The sequence below is a fragment of the Macaca fascicularis genome, chromosome 1 (genome assembly GCF_037993035.2).
Source record: "Macaca fascicularis isolate 582-1 chromosome 1, T2T-MFA8v1.1".
Classification (NCBI taxonomy): Eukaryota; Metazoa; Chordata; class Mammalia; order Primates; family Cercopithecidae; genus Macaca; species Macaca fascicularis.
The window spans coordinates 192,541,000-192,558,721 of NC_088375.1; the positions used below are offsets into that span (position 1 = coordinate 192,541,000).

Sequence of the window (17,722 nt, forward strand, 5' to 3'; positions counted from 1 at the left end):
ATGAAAAAAGAGCTTTGAGGTTTGGAATTTTGGGTCCTGTAATAGGCTGATAGCATTCTGAGAAGAACCAGAAAGTGCATCAGTTTCACAGAAGCCAAGGAAGATTTTCTGCAAGGGCGGGGTTTGACAGTTTCAAATGCAGAGTAGAAGTTCAGAAGCAGTGGCTACAATGAAAAGACAATTGAATGAAACCAGAGGAGATGATTTGTAACCTTAGAGAGAAATTTGAAAGGAAGGGTAAGAATAGATGCCAGATATGTTTTTCACAGGATTTGTAGAGACATTAGGATCTGGTATGGTAATTCGTAGTATTTCCTTTTAAAAAGAAACAAACTTATGTTCCAAAGCTGGTGATTCTATACTTTAATGCTTCTCTCCTTAAACTTATTACTCTTAAAAAAAAAAAAAAAAAGCTGTCTTGAAATATAATTCACGTACCATTTCATTCACACATTTAAAGTATACAAGTCAGCGGTTTTTAGTGTATTCACAAAGTTGTGCAACCATCACCACAGTCATTTTTAGGATAGCATTTCAAAAAGGAGCCTTGTACCCATCAGCAGTCACTCCCCATACCCCCACCTCCAGGCAGCCACTAATGTACCTAACATCTTGTAGAGATGTTGATAATTCCAAATGCCTGTTGTGGGCATTTCATACAGCATATGGTCTTTTATGTCTGACTTCTTTCACTTAGCTTATGTTTCAAGGCTCATCCATGTAGCATGTATCAGTATTTCATTCCTTTTTATTGCCAAATATTATTCCACTGTATGGATATACTATGTTGATATCCATTGCTTTAGTTGATGGGCATTTGAGTTTCTTATTCTTTTATTATTATTATTATTATTTTAGATGGAGTTTCTCTCTGTCGCGCAGACTGGAGTGCAGTGGCGCCATCTTGGCTCCTGCAATCTCTGCCTTTCAGGTTCAAGCAATTCTCCTACCTCACCCTCCCCAGTAGCTGGGATTACAGGCATGCACCACCATCCCTGGCTAATTTCTGCATTTTTAGTAGAGATGAGGTTTCACCATGTTGGCCAGGCCGGTCTTGAACTCCTGACCTCAAGTGGTCTGCCTGCCTTGGCCTCCCAAAGTGCTGGGACTACAAGTGTGAGCCACCGCACCTGGCCAAGTTTGTTAATTCTTTTAAACTCCTCCCCATTTTCATTGAATCTTCGCCCTGCCAACCCCTCCCATGGCCTTCTTTTAGATTATAACCTCTGCCATGCATTTTGCTAGGCATCGGGGATATAAACATGAATAAGACATGGCCCTTGAACATTCATATAGTGTTTTATTGGTTTATATACATTTTCTCATACATTCTCTCATTTGATCTCAACAAGCCTGTGATAAAGTCAGAACATCTTAAGATGAGCAATTTGAAGTTTAGGTGACCTGCTTAGGGTTGTACACCTAAGTAATTGGTGGAGCAAGTGAGTCTTCTTAGTTCATATCTGTGCTGTTTCCACTACTCTATGCTGCTGTTTTAACTTAAAGCATCCTCATGTAATCTCCTGGAGACTTAGAGGGACTGGAAAATGTATTTACTCAAAGAATCACTTTTTTTTTTTTTTTTTTGAGACAGGGTCTCACTCTTGCCCAGGCTGGAGGGCAGTGGCGTGATCATGGCTCATTATAGCCTCAACCTCCTGGGCCCCAGTGATCCTCACACCTCAGCCCCCCAAAGTAGCTGGGACTACAGATGTGCGCCACTATGCTTAGCTAATTTTTGTATTTTTTGTAAAGAAGTGGTTTCGCTATGTTGCCCAGGCTGGTCGCGAACTCCTGGACTCAAGTGATCTGCTAACCCTGGCCTCCCAAAATGCTAGGATTACAGGCGTGAGCCACTGTACTCAGCCCACTGATTTTCTTCCGGACTTAAAATGAAGATTTTTTTCCCCTGGATTCTGCCGCTTATTTGTTCTGCTTTTTAGACAAATCATTTCATATTTCTTTTCATTCAGAACTTTCATGGAGTTCATGTGATGATAATGATAATCATAGCTAACATTTTTTGAGACCTTACTATAGGCCTAAAAGTGTTCTAAGTACTCTACATTCATTATCCATGTCTTAAAACCCTTAATATTTTATAAATTTTATGAATATATTTTATAAATATATTGTAGATTTTATAAATTTATTTTAGTTGTAAATTTTATAAAGATGGTAGTTTTACAGATGAGGAAATGGGCACAGAGAGGTTAAGTAATTTGACTAAGGGAACATAGCTTGGAATGGAAAGAGCCAGGATTTGAACCCTTGTAGTCTATTTTCAGAACTCCGTGGCTGTTAATCACTACACTGTTCTGTTTACTGTGTTATGAATTAATAGAGGATAATATTTCAAGTAAAGACGTGACCAGAATATGAAGATTTGATTTCGAATGTAGTTGGGGAAACAGTTAAACAGCAATTTTAAGTTGACATCACATCCACTTTTCTGTTAAAAGTGGACTTAACACTACAGCGTACAAAGATACATGTTGTTTAGACATTTTTTTGTTTGTCCCTGCTTAAAGCTTCTCAGCTCAGAAATTACATTATTTTCACTGTTCTTCACTGTTGGCTTTGTTAGTCACGTAGCTTTCTACGTTGCCACTATTCAGAAACCTTGGCTTGAGACAGCTAAAGCTCACTTTTACCTCTCTCCTCAGCCTTCCTTTAACTGTGAATTTTTGTTTTCCATTTTGAACAGTTAGCCTTTCAGTCCTGGAGGGAGTTACTCTTTACCTCTTCCACTCCAAAACCCAGAAAACACAGTGGCATTTTATAACAACTGTCACAAAATTTGACCATCTTAATTGGCGTAACGTGATTTTAGTGCACAAATAAGAACCAAAGCATAGTGTTTTGGTTAAAGAGATTGACTTACTCTGAAATTGGAAAAGGCATCTGCTGTACAGGATTTTTGATTTAATAGAATTTGTTATAACCAGATCAGCAGAGCATTATTACTGTGGGCCATCTGTTGGGATATGGAAATAGCTTTGTTATATGGAACCAGATGTTGTTTTTATATTTATAACAATGACATTCTGCTTATTTTAAGTAACCTTTTGTAGTTAGGTACCTTTGGCTGCCATTCTATTTGACATGTATATCAGCTGATAACCTGAGAATGTGATGTCTTTCAATTCTTCTTGGGATCTTCTTACTATTCTATGGGATCAGGACAAAACAGATGAAACAAAAAGGAAACGAGACTCATACAGTGTCAAACTTTAGTACTATAACAAGATAAAATATAGGAAAGGTGACCTGGCACAGTGACTCACGCCAGTAAACCTAGCACCTTGGGAGACCGAGGCAAGCAGATCACTTGAGGTCAGGAGTTTGAGACCAGCCTGGTCCACATAGTGAAACCCTTTCTCTACTAAAAATACAAAAATCAGCTGGGCATGGTTGTGGGTGCCTGTAATCCCAGCTGTTTGGGAGGCTGAGGCAGGAGAATCACTTGAACCTAGGAGGCTGAGCCGAGATCCTGCCACTGCACTCCAGTCTGGGCAAGGGAGTGAGACGTTGTCTCAAAATAAAATAATAATAAAAAAAGGATAAGTATGAATATGTGATATGAGATAATTAGGACCATATTAAATAAGAGCTCTGACTTTGAGACTATTAATAAAGGCCTAGTTTCTAATAATTACTAAGCCACTTGGTTGCTCTAAGAATTTTTACCATGAATCTAAAGCAATTTGATTTTGATGTAATTGGACCTACATTAATACCACACTGACTTGTTTCCCATCATCAATTGATGAAATAGTCTGTAACAAGACTCATATTTGTAGAGTGGGCCTCAAACTTAGGGTGCAATAGAGGAACTGTTTTTAGAACATAGGCTTAGAGAACTCTGTTCTGAATTGAATGCTAACAATTTGAAGATGACTGGGTCTTTGGGTAGGAAATTTTATTTTTTTGAGACAGGATCTCGCTGTGTCACCCAGGCTGGAGTATAGTGGCTCCATGAGAGCTCATTGCAACCTCCAACTGCTGGGCTCAAGTAATCTGCCTTTAGCTCCCCAAGTGGCTGGGACTAGAGGTGCATACCACCACACCTGGCTAATTTATTTTTTATCTTTAATTCAGACAAAATCTGACTGTACTGGCTCCCTAGGCTGGTCTTGAACTCTTGGCCTCTTCCTCCCTCCTTGGTCTCCCAAAGTGCTAGGATTACAGGCGTGAGCCACCAGGCCCGTCCTGGGTGGGATTTTTTAGAGAGTCTCTCCAGAAACTGCATGATCTCTGTTTTTCATTGTTTTCAAATCAATGTAGAGAGTCTGGATTCCATAGAGTTGGCCAGCTATTCTAGGATGAGCCTGTGTCAAGGAGCCTATACCCAGTAAACTGACTTTCAGTCAGTTTTCACCTGGAGTATAAAACAAAAAGTTCTAATGGAATTCTCCTACCTAGAGTCCTCCTCAGTGGTATAGTGGTTACTAAGGAAATAAGATTGATCTTCTGATTGATTGGTAGAGTATGGTGCCAGTGTGACCTTATTAAAAACCTTGTAAATTGGAATCATCTTTTTTTTTAAGATTGGGGCCTGACCTTTGACACCATCAATAGCCCTTGTTTCTAATTAGTACTATTGTGTTGAAACAGATTTGTGAGAGGAATGGATAACAAAGGAAAGACTGCTAGAACTCACTGACTGTTGCAAATTTTGTTTGCTTACAGAAAGAGGGGATTGCAATATGATGGAAGTAGGTTATCATAAAGATTCTAGATTTTGGCTGATGGGTACATGGGTGCTTATTAAATTATTAAAGTTAACTTAAAAAAGTTTCTGTGGCTTGGCCATCAAATTTTGGGTAATTACAGGCACAACGGTCAAACATGCAGCAATCAGGGTCAGGTTGACCTTTCTGAATGAAGATGGAGCAGACTGTCATGGCAGGAGGTGAATGATACATGGTGTCTCTTTCTGCTAGGGTAGTTGAGTCTGTGAGTCTATGACACTTTATTTGTCTACCCTGTGTACAAAACTGTTTATGGTATCGTCCCACTTTGTATACGTGGGTAGCCATCAACGTCAGAAATGGCACCTTTGTATATCAGAGGAAGTTGTGTTTTATATTATTATAGGGGATGTGTATTTTCAAAAGATTTCCACCTTACATTTGAATAATATTTTTTCAAAAGTGTTTGATCTGTTGGATTTTGGAGCCTTATAACAGCCTTGTGATGTGTGTTAATAGTGATATTCCTATTGACAAATGGAGAAAATGAGATAGAAGCTAGGATTCAGTGCCACTCAATTATTTAGTAGTGGAGCAGACACTGGAACTCAGACCCTGCATTCTCCTTGTTTCATACTCTTAGTTTAAAACTGACAAAGTTTTGGGGAGGAACTTACTCTGGATTTTTGAGGTAAAAATGGAAGGTTATAGACCACAAAGGACCTGGCCTACTTGGAGCAGAACATATGATAATATCAGACTTAGGGTACATAAAACCAATGGGAGCAGTTTCTTCCCTTGTTAAATTTAGGTCCATTTCTAGTCATTGGAGCATTTTTACTTGAATCTGCATTCTTTGTAGAATTCAGGAGTTAAGGGAAACTTTAAAGGGTTACTCAATAGCAGATTGGTCTTGTTTTATGTAAGTACACATCTGTAAAATTTAGACGCTGAGAAAGTATCCCTGGAACATGATTCTACTAAGGATGCCTAGGTTACTGCCACAGTGGGAGATGTGTTGTCTGTTGCCTGGTGGTTAGGAAGAGTAACAGTATATAAAGAAGTTATATCTGCATAGAAAAAAAGACTGGGAGAGAATGCATCGTAATGGGTAATTTAAATTTTCTTCTTTGAACCTGTATATATTTTCTAAGCTCTCTGCAGTGACCATGTATCATTTTTGTACTCAAGGAAAACCTATACAGTTTGATTTTTATGGTTCAAGTGAGAATTTGGAAAAACGTGGATCTTCGGACTTTTTTTTGAGATGGAGTCTCACTCTGTCTCCCAGGCTGGAGTGCAGTGGTGTGATTTCTCTCATTGCAACCTCAACCTCGTGGATTCAAGCGATTCTCCTGCCTCAGCCTCCCAAGTAGCTGGGATTACAGGCACCCGCCATCACGCCTGGCTGATTTTTGTATTTTTAGTCAGACAAGGTTTCACCATGTTGGCCAGGCTCGTCTGGAACTCCAGACCTCATGTGATCCGCCTCGCAAAGTGCTGGGATTACAGGTGTAAGCCACGGTGCCCGGCCTGATTTTACGACTTTTGAAGGGCAGTTTAAACACTTGATGCTATGAAGTTGTTTTGCTTTCTACGCAGTTTGTTAACAAATCAGTTTGATAAGTTATTGATTATCTTATGGGTCAAGTTGTGAGTGTATTAAGTGGTTTGGGTTTTTCTTTGCATTCTAATTTGGTCATTTAGCTCTGCTGATCGAGAAAGTAATTTTAGTCCCCTAGAAGCAAACAGGACCTTAAGTTTACTTACAGTAGTTGTTTATCAATAAATGACCTAGAAATAGCACTCCAATTTAAATCCTGAAAACTAACTTAAGGATCCACTTGTATGCTTCCATTCCTTGGCAGATTTCTAATAAAAAAACAAATGGTTAGAGCTTCTTTAAGGTACTGTTTTTCATCCATGTACATTGGACTCATTCATGTCTCCTACTCATTCGCTTGCTCATTTGTTCACTCTTTTGCTGTGTTCTGGGCACTGCTAAATACTGGGGACACGACTAAGGCAGGGTCCCTGCCAGCAAAGACTACAGCTTTTAGTTTGGGAGAAAAATCAGAGATGTCCTTGGCATCTGGAAGTATCCTGTGATTTCTTCTGTTTTCTACTTTTTGACTAGAAAGGCAGAATGAGCAGCTAGTTCAAAGAACTTAATGGATTTAGGGATGTGAATAGATGACTTTAAGGGAAACTGATGGCTTCATAGTTATTTCTCTGATTGCAAAATATTGAAAATCTAAGGGATTTCCTCATCTAAGGAGCATTTGTTACTCAGGTAGATGACCTGGGCATTCAGATTTATATCAGGTTTGCTTTGGGAACATAAGCAAACAACATTGTATTGATTCTTCCAGGATAGAGACAGTGCCTTTTTGACTCTTATTGTCTGTTCTTAACGTTGTGCGTGATACATAATAGGCATTATTATATAGCCATTATACAGTCATGTGCCACATAATGACGTTTTGGTCAACTGTGGGGCACATATATGTATATACAGTGGTGGTCCCATAAGGTTATAATGGAGCTGAAAAATTTCTATTGCCTAGTGACCTCAAAGCCATCACAATCTTGTAGTGTAATTAAAAAAATAAATTTAGGGTAGTCTATGTGTATAGTGTCTACAGTAGTGTACAGTAATGTCCCAGGCCTTCATAGTCACTCATCACTCACTCTGAGCAATTGCCAGTCCTGCAAGCTCCATTCATTATAAGTGTCCTATACAGGCATACCATCTTTTATACAGTATTTTTACTGTACCTTTTCTGTGTTTAGATACACAAATACTTTTGTATTCCAGTTGCCTAGCATATTCAGTGCAGTAACATGCCATTCAAGCTTGTAAACTAGGAGCAATAGGCTGTATCGTGTAACCTAGGTGTGTAGTAGGCTCTGCCATCCAGGTTTGTGGGAGTACACTGAGGTTTGTACAATGATGAAATCGCCTAACAACACGTTTCTTAGAAAGTATCCCTGTTGGCCGGGCGCGGTGGCTCAAGCCTGTAATCCCAGCACTTTGGGAGGCCGAGACGGGCGGATCACAAGGTCAGGAGATCGAGACCATCCTGGCTAACATGGTGAAACCCCGTCTCTACTAAAAATACAAAAAACTAGCCGGGCGAGGTGGCGGGCGCCTGTAGTCCCAGCTACTCCGGAGGCTGAGGCAGGAGAATGGCGTGAACCCGGGAGGCGGAGCTTGCAGTGAGCTGAGACCCGGCCACTGCACTCCAGCCTGGGCGACAGAGCGAGACTCCGTCTCAAAAAAAAACAAAAAAGAAAGTATCCCTGTTGTTAAGCGATGCATCACTGTACTAATAAAAGATGTTGAATGTTTAAACTTAAGAATTTTAGTATTACTACAGATAGTTTTGTCTAATACAGTGATAGATATATACACACTATATATACTATATATACACTGTATATACACTATATACTATATATGCACTATAATGTACACAATATATAATATATATTATATGGAATATATAATACACTATATATTATGTGTTTTTATATATATATAGTGGTTCCTAGAATTTTAAGAGTTAATCATTGAGATTAGTGAAATAGATTGCTAAAACACTTGATATATAGTCATTTGGCCTTTTGGAACACCTTTGGTCACTCATAGCTGTAAGGTAACCTGTTTGTTGTTAGTTGTAATTGAGGCAGAATTTGCATCTAATGTTATCTCTTTTTCTTAGTTCTTCCTGTGGAACAGTAGAGACCTAGTCTGCCTTCTTTCACAAGATAATCCTTCAATTATTTGAAGGTGATTGTTCAGCATATATCTCTTGAGTACCTGTGCATGCAAGACACTGTCCTGGATATTGTGAGAGATCCAAAGGTAATTAAGAGGCATAGTCTGTTAGCAAGAAATGGGTACAGATACTAAGAGCTATGGGTTTACTGAGAAGAGGGAGTGTTTTTGCTTATGATGATGAAAAAAGCTTCGTGGATGAGATAGTGTTTGGATTAAGATTAGACGTGGAGCATTCAAGGCTGAGAGCATAGTCAAAGACTTAGAAATGAGGAAGCACAATGCGAGTTAGAGGAATAGAGACCCAGCTTGGTTGTTCCCCAGACTATCCTCCAGGAGATTAAAACTGTTCATTGTTGTATCCCAAGCACCTGGAGGAGTGGTTGGCTAATAATTGGTGCTTAATAAATATTTGTTAAATGAATGAAGGAATGGTCCTATTTGAGAAATACTGATCATCATTTTCATGGACATTAAAGCATTTTAGGATATTGAACACTAAGTCATTTAGAGGAAAGAAAGTGTTTATCTCAATCTTCTGTAATTATGGAGTGTGCATTAACAACTCTTGAAATCCTCTGGAAAATATTACACACTGGTCTGTATGGTAGAGGTGAGGTGGAAGGCTAGAAAGTGTTCTCTTTTCCAAGCTAAACACACCCAGTTTCTTCAGTCATTATACACTTGCACACCCAGGTTCTTCAGTCATTATACACTTGACATTTGGTTTCTGATCCCTCACTAGTTTGATATCCCTCCTTCCAAGGATTCTGTCCTGTAAGTGTTCTTAAAATGTGGTGCTCAAAACAGAACACGTTTCCCTCCATAGGTGATGATTTTTAAATTCTATATTAAAACAAAACAAAAAACCCCCAGAATACAATACTCCAGTTGTGAACTAGCTAGTGAGGAGTACATGGTACTGTTACACTCCTTTTCTGGATACTGTTCTTCTGATGAAGCCTAAGATTGCATTTTGTTTCTTTTTAGCAGCTGAGTCACTCTCTTGGCTCATATTCAGTTCTCATCTTAATTTACAAGAAGTTCTTTGAGTAGATTCAGAGAGATTTCCTATTAGTAGAGCTAACTAACGAATGCCCATTTTCTTCTGATTGAGTCTAGGCTGTTTTCTCAGAAGTACTAGTCATCCTTAGCTTCCTGAAATCTGAGAAAGAAATAATTAATTATCTATTGCTATTGTTGAGCAACTAACACCAAACAAGTTTAGTCCAACTGCCCTTTTGAGTATATTCAGAAGTATATAAAATATGAAGAACCCACCTTTACCCGTCATTGAGATTCATCAAATTAAGATAGGTGCCACATATGCCTCAAATATCTTTTTTTCTTTTTTAAGTATTTCAAAGAAAATCATAGACACTGTCTTTTCATCCCTATGTCAGTATGCATCTCTAAGAAAATGTAGATATTATATAACCCATGCCATCATTGTATCTGATGGTACAGTAGACAATAGACAATATTTTTAGGTGTCATCTAATGTCTAGTTCATAATAAAATGTCCTGATTCTTTAAAAACATCTCTTTACAGTTGGTTTTTAGTTGACTCAAGATCCAGATAAGGTATATACACTGCATTTGGTTGTTATATTTCTTAAATCTCCTTTAACTGAACGATAGCGACTTCCCACTCTCCCCCCTTTTGGATAATTTGACTCCGTTGGCCCTTCACGTCTCTTATCTGTACCAAATTCTGTTCCTTTTGAAATATCTGCTAGATTTTTTCTTCTTTTATGACAATTCACTCATTTTGGAGTATTATGTGTAGAACATGTCCTAGGTATTATGGGAGATAAAAAGTTAATTCGATGTGTACATGGCCCGCTAGGAGCCAGCATTCCAGTGGTAGGGACAGATGCCTACAGAAACAACATGAAGTGGATTATTTGTCCTCCAATACATCATGCCTTGATGATAAAGTCTCCCATTTTTTTTTTTCCTGGAAAATGATGACAGTGGAATCTTCTTCATACATCTCTTTAATCATATACTGATCAAGAACCCACATTTGGTTTCCTCTTGAGTCAGTTCATACTTGACTGTTTTTGGCCTGTCACTCAATTCTTCCACTGGCTTCCACTATTATCCAAAGTGGCACAAAAATATTTTTATTTGCTTTATTTTAAAAACCCACCTTTATGTTGTGTAGAATTTTCATTTCTCCAACAAGATTATAAACATCTGGAGAGCAAAAGTCATACTGTCTTCTTTTTCTTTATAATACTGGGTGCTTAATAAGTACTTTTGAAGAGTCCTGGTACATATACCAGGTCTGTTCTTCTGTTTCCTACCTTTCTAGAGTCAGCTGGAGCTTCTGCCAGTTAAAAGTAAATAATCCAGACCTGGATCTCTTCTTACCTCAAAAATCTCCTAGCAAACCGTCCATTCAGTGGTCTAACTGAATCAGGGATGACAGATAAATGATTTGCATGTTACCGATTCCCCATCACCATGTCCTTGGCAGACTACTAATTTCTGGTTGTGTTTAGACATTATTTTCTCTTTGTAGCACTTAAGGCAGCTGCTACCTATTGAGCATTATTGACAAATGATATGAAACCTTTCTGCTACCCTTGTCCTAAACCAGTAATCAGACTACATCAGAATCACCTGAGATAACTTTTAATTACTAGATTTCCCAAGTTTCACCTAAATCAGGATTTCCAGAAATGGGATAGAAATGATCATAAAGTCAGTAGTGGTTTGTTTACTGACTTTGGGAACAAGGCAGGTAATTTTTATTTTGTTAAACATCTCTGGCAGTGGAGACTTTATGGCTTCCTATCTTTTCAGTTTCAGTACAGCATTTGATTCCTCTGACACCAGTAAGTTCTGTTAGGTTCAGTGGAATTTTCAGCAACATGGGTAGGATCTGTTGCTTTGAATTACACCAGGCAAAGCACATGAATCAAATGCCCAAGATAAAGATACAGGATCCAGAGAAGTGGCATCTTGGTTTTCTAAATATAACTGAGCTCAAATTTAAAGCCTCATAGCCTTTAGCCCTCCAAAAGCTTATTCTGTCTTTGTTTAGTGAATACCTTTAAATGTTGCTTAAAATGTAAGAGTTCAACATTTTTTAGTAGATAATCTTTTGGATTTTTCATATTTCGTGTATATTCAATAAAGGTGGTTTAAACATATAATGTGATCTAATTTCATGTACCTTTAAGCATATAATGTGATATAATTTCATATACCTCTAATTTCATATATCTAATTTCATATACCTTTAAACATATAATGTGATCTAATTTCATATACCATATAATTTAAGTATTTAAACATACAATGTGATCTAATTTCATATACCTTTGTCAGGTTCTCAGTAAAAATAAATCTGCAAATTGGGAAAGTCTTCATTAGACCACATGATAAGATTTTGGGACCAGATATGAGGTAGTTAAGTTTTTGAGCAAAGTAGAGAGACTGAAGCCTCAGGATTATCTAGTGAGTTAATGACAGACCCAGAAATAGAATCTTGTGCTATTTGCTTGGGTTATGATTTAGTTTGAAGAGGGTGGCCTGTGATCTGTTTACATAAATTGCAGGAAGTAAGGTTTGGGGTTTGGAAGAAGTTATAGCTGTGTGATGTTTGGCCAGGAAGCCCCCCTTCCCCACACTCACCACCTGTTTTATTGACACTAGTCCTAAAATACGGAGGAAAAGAGGCAGTTATGTATACTTCCTACTGTTAAAACAGTCTTTAAAAGCCAAAGCTAATTTTTTTCATATTCTGTTAGTCTCCTCCTGGCCCTGGTCTTGTTTTAGGAGGAGAGGGGGGTATAGCCTAAGTAGTCGATTTGTAGATATTAGTAGTTTCCTTGATAATTTTTTCAGGTGTATGAAACTTTTTTATTGGCTGTACATGTATCTTCATTAAATGTGTTTAGTGAATAAACAGTATGGTTTGAAAATAGTGGAGGCCACCAGAAAACTATTGAATGGTTCATGGGGTTATAGATTTGTAAGTAATTGTTTTTTCTAGAGTTGTTTTCTGGTGAGGTAGTTAGTTTTACTCTCCCTTTGCTGTTCCAGCTGTGGGGTTTGGGAGTGGATCCTGTGGCACTAGTGAGAGAAGCAGCAGGAAGCAGGAATAAAAACATTTATGTGTGGTGGTTCTGAACTTATTTTTTTTTCTAACAGCTTTGTTGAGATATAATTCACAAACCATCCAGTTCACCTAGTTAAAGTGTAAAATTCAGTGTTTTTTAGTGTATTCACAGGGTTGTGCAACCATTGCTACAGTCTAATTTTAGAATGTTTTTCTCCTCCCTTGCAAAGAAACCCCATACCTCATAGCAGTCAGTCCCTATTCTCCATTTACTTTTTCTCTTACTGCTAACCCTAAGAAACTGCTATCTAATTACTAACATTGCCTATTTTGGATGTTTGATGTAAATGGAATCTTACAATACGTAATCTTTTATGACTGGTTTCTTTCACTTAGCATAATGTTGTTAACATGTTATAATATTTATTCCTTTTTATTGTCAAAACAGTATTCCGTTATGTGGATATAACGTATCCATTCATCAGTTGATGGGCATTTGGATTATTTCGATGTTTTTAACAAAACAAAACAAAACAGGGTCTTGCTCTGTCGCTGAGCTGGAAAGCAGTGAAATGATCACAGCTCACTGCAGCCTCCACCTCTTGGGCTCAATTGATCCTTCCGCCTCAGCCTCCTGAGTAGCCAGAACTACAGGCACAACCCACAGTGCCTAGCTAAATTTTGTGTTTTTTGTAGAGATGGGATCTTGCCGTGTTGCCCAGACTGATCTTGAATTCCTGGGCTCAAGAGATTTGCCTGCCTTGGCCTCCCACAGTGCTGGGATTACAGGTGTGAGCTACTGCACCCGGCCTATTTTCATTTTTTTGCTATTGTGATTTAATACTGCTGTGAACATTCTTATACAGATTTTTGTGTGGATGTATGTTTTCATTTCTTGGGTACAGAATTTCTGGGTCATATGGTAACTCTTAATGTCTGACTTTTTGATGAACTGCCAAACTTTCCCAAAGTAGCAACACTATTTTACACCTGTACTAGCAATGCATGAAAGTTTGAATTTCTTCATATCTTTGCAACACTTGTTATTTTGTGTCTTTTTGATTATAGCCATCCTAGTGGGTATGAAGTGGTGTCTTGTTTTAATTTGTATTTCCCGGCTGGGTGCAGTGGCTCATGCCTGTAATCTCAGCACTTTGGGAGGCTGAGGTGGGCGGATCACCTTATATCAGGAGTTTGAGACCAGCTTGACCAACATGGTGAAACCCTGTCTCTACTAAAAATACAAAAAAAATTAGCTGAGCATGGTGGCACATGCCTGTAATCCCAGCTACTTGGGAGGCTGAGGCAGGAGAATCACTTGAACACGGGAGTTGGAGGCTGCAGTGAGCCGAGTTCAGCTACTGCACTCCAGTCTGGGTGACAAGAGCAAAACTCCGTCTCCAAAAAAAAAAAAAAAAAAATTTATTTCCCTAGTGATTGATTATTCTGAACATCTTTTCATGTATTTATTGGACATTCATATATCTTCTTTGTAGAAATGTGTGTTCAGATTCTTGCCCATTATTAAATTGGATTATTAGTCTTCTCGTTATTGAGTTGTAAGATTTATGTATTCTGGATACCTAACTTCATCTTCTAACTGCAGACTGGTCCTAAATTGCTTAGAAGTAGAGAAAAGTGGTGGATACAAAAGACTGTATTAAGTAAAGTTTCTTTTTTCCCCCCAACTTTTGAAGAATCTGGTTTATTCATTCACTGAAAAAATATGAATGCTGGCTTTATACTAGGTTTTGGGAATATAACAGAGAATGAAATATGGAGCTCACATTCTGATGGGGGAGAAATAAAAATCATATCAGATGGTGACAAGCTTTTCTGTTTTCTGTTTCTATTTATGAAGATTAAAATAGGGTAATAGAGATAATGTGATGAAAGTTCTAACATTCTTTACCATTCCTGAATTCTTAATCTATAACTTCTGTTATTACACTTTCTACTTAATTTAATACAATTTGTAGCTAAACTTTTATTTTTTTCTTTCACTCCTGATTCTTAACCCCTATCCGTGCTAATTTTTGCCTTCACTATTCCACAAAACTCACCCAATGTAGTATTATTATCTTCTATTAAAAGCCAGTATTCTAGGCCGGGCGCGGTGGCTCACGCCTGTAATCCCAGCACTTTGGGAGGCCGAGGCGGGCGGATCACAAGGTCAGGAGATCGAGACCACGGTGAAACCCCGTCTCTACTAAAAATACAAAAAATTAGCCGGGCGCGGTTGTGGGCGCCTGTAGTCCCAGCTACTCAGGAGGCTGAGGCAGGAGAATGGCGTGAACCCGGGAGGCGGAGCTTGCAGTGAGCCGAGATCGCGCCACTGCACTCCAGCCTGGGCGACAGAGCGAGACTCCGTCTCAAAAAAAAAAAGAAAAAAAAAAAAGCCAGTATTCTCTTTTCGGTTTTTATCCTTCCTGATCTACACTGAACACTATTGCCTTTCTCCCTCTTAAATCACTTGCTGCTATCGGCAGTCCAACTTCCTCAAGTTTTTTTTTTTTTTTTTAAATCGTTTGTCTTAATTATCTGTGTGGCCTCACTTCTGATTGAAGATCCTCATGATTTTAATTGCTCTCTGAAAGCAGATGACTTCTTAGCTCAAGCTGTACCACTGCCTTCAGGTTTAGCTAGAGGAGCTGGGATGAACAGCTGATTGCTTCTCACTCATCAGGATTCTTTTCCCTTTACTCTTCCCTCTGGCACATTTCTTCTGTTTGGGTTGATTAGGATACAGGTTATTTCTGCGACTGCTTTAATGATTACCTGTGACTAATGGTATAATAATCTACAATGTTCAGTCAAGTTTCTTCAATCAAAGGGTTTGTTTCTTCATGGATGTTATAGTGAATTTTATACTTTCAAGTCTTTTGGAAAGATAGGGCTGAATTCAGAAGTAAAAAAAAAATGGAATAGCTTCTTGGTCTCTAGAGCTGTAACAGTTTTTTTTAATAAATAAAATAAATGAATTTTTATTTTTTTTATCTCGGTAGGTTTTTGGGGACAAGTGGTGCTTAGTTACATGAATAAGTTCTTTAGTGGTGATTTCTGAGATTTTGGCACACCCATCACCCAAGCAGTGTACACTGTACCCAATGTGTAGTCTTTTATCCTTCACTCCACTCCCACCCTTTCCCCTGAGTCCCCAAAGTCCATTATATCATTCTTACTCCTTTGCATCCTCATAGCTCCCACTTTTGAGAACATATAACGTTTGGTTTTCCATTCCTGAGTGTAATAGTTTTAACAAATGTTTAATTATTACCTTTGTCTGGTGTTACGCTGATGCTTTCATTCAAACTACTGTCATAGTAACTGAGGCATTTACTGCATTTTTCCTTTCTTATGAAGGAGGAAATTAAGCCTTAGGGAAGTTAACATATCCAAGGTCACACAGTAATTGTCAATAGCTGGGATTCCAGTCTTGAGTCTTCAGCCGCAAGGTCAAGAATGGTAGTAAGTTTTTTGTAAATTATAAAGCGTTACATTTCTGTGTAGGTGGGAAAGGGGAGAGAGCTCATAAGTATTTCGGGCTGGGTGTGATCACTCATGCCTGTAATCCCAGTGCTTTGGGAGGCTGAGGTGGGAGGATCGTTTGAGGCCAGAAGTTTGACATCAGCCTGGACAACACAGCAAGACCTTATTTTTACAAAAAATAAAAAATAAAAAAAATTAGCCCAATGCAGTGGTGTGCACCTGTGGTCCCAGATACTAGGGAGGCTGAGGCAAGAGGATTGCTTGAGCCCAGAAGTTCGAGGCTGCAGTGATCTTTCATCTGGCCACTGTACTCCAGCCTGGGCGACAAAGCAAGACCCTATCTCTTAAAAACAAAAAGAACGTATTCAGAGCTTTTTCAGAACACTTAGTTCTATTTCACTCCATGCCCCCAAATAATATGTTATTATACAGCTGTTAGTGTGTTGTGATGGCTTCTTCCTAAATGTGGATAGTTTGTAACTCAGTTTAAGGTATATTTGAATACTGCTTATGTTAAAAGGAATTCCATGCTTTTCTATTGGTAATGGAATATAATACAGTAAATAGCTTATATTGCAGCATACTCATTAGCTAATGCCTGGCTTTTAGTACTCATATTCTGGTTGTGACATTCTACTCTTTCTTGATACATATTAGTTTTCAAAAGATTTGGAGATTTATGCTGTTGGCACCAAATAAAACCATGTAAATATGGATGTAATTGAATGAGTTAATATCATTGTTCAACTATACTTGATGCCACAGAGATTTGTTTGTGACTTGGAGGACTTCGAAATTTCCTGACTTCAATGTGAACCTTAGTCTTCTTTTGTGAGATTTCCTGTTGGTTGTTCAGTTGCTTGGGTAGGGAGAAGACTGGTATATGTTTGTTCTTTCAGTCAATAAGCCTAGGGTTCAGGATGTCATTTAAGGACAGTGATCTAGAGGAAAAATGAATAACACTGGGACTAAGGCATTGAAGCTAGAGCAGATTAGAAAGATAATTAGAAGTTAGAATTTGCTAGTAAATGGTAACTTATTGGAGGTACTAAGAGTGTTGATGTTTGGACAATTCAGTATATGAGATCATTTTCCCTTGCCTGAGTTTTGAACTGACTGAGAAATAAGAACCTACAGATGAAGAAGCAAGACAGTACCTTTAAAAAAATTAGCTTTTTATTCAGGTAAAAATCACATACTGTGAAGTTCACCATTTTAAAGTGTACAATTCAGTAGTTTTTAATATATTCACAAGGTTGTGCAACCATTACCACTATCAATTAGGCCATTTTCATCACTGTAAAAAGAAACCTCCTAGCAGTGACTTCCCATGTGCAATCTCCCTCTCTTCCCCCATCTCCTGGCAACCACCAGTCTGCTTTTCATTTCTATAGATTTGCCTATTCTGGACATTTTATATAAATGGAAGCATACAGCATGTGGTCTTTTGTGTCTTTTTCTCTTAGCATAAGGCTTTCAAGGTTCATCTATGTTGTAGCATGTAAAAGTACTTCATTCCTTTTTATGGCTGAATGAAGTTGCATTGTGTCTTACATGGTTATTACTTAGATAAACCATATTTTGTTTATCCGTTCATTAGTTGACAAGCATTTGGGTTATTTTCACTTTTTGGCTTTATGAGTAATGCTGCACATTTGTGTGCAACCAATCATTTGTGTGCAT

At 38.2% G+C, this 17,722-nt stretch overlaps 1 protein-coding gene across 25 annotated transcripts in view; it reads left to right on the forward strand.

Moving 5' to 3' along the window:
• FOXJ3 (forkhead box J3) overlaps window positions 1–17,722 on the forward strand; it is a 152,048-nt gene that overhangs the window by 3,656 nt on the left and 130,670 nt on the right. Inside the window, exon 1 of one of the 25 annotated variants that reach the window (XM_074010579.1) lies at window positions 8,420–8,562. The exons of the other annotated variants lie outside the window; for them this stretch is intronic. The gene's annotated coding sequence lies outside the window, so the exon portion shown is untranslated. Of the gene's footprint in view, window positions 1–8,419; window positions 8,563–17,722 lie in introns of those variants that run through there. 25 annotated transcript variants of the gene reach the window in all.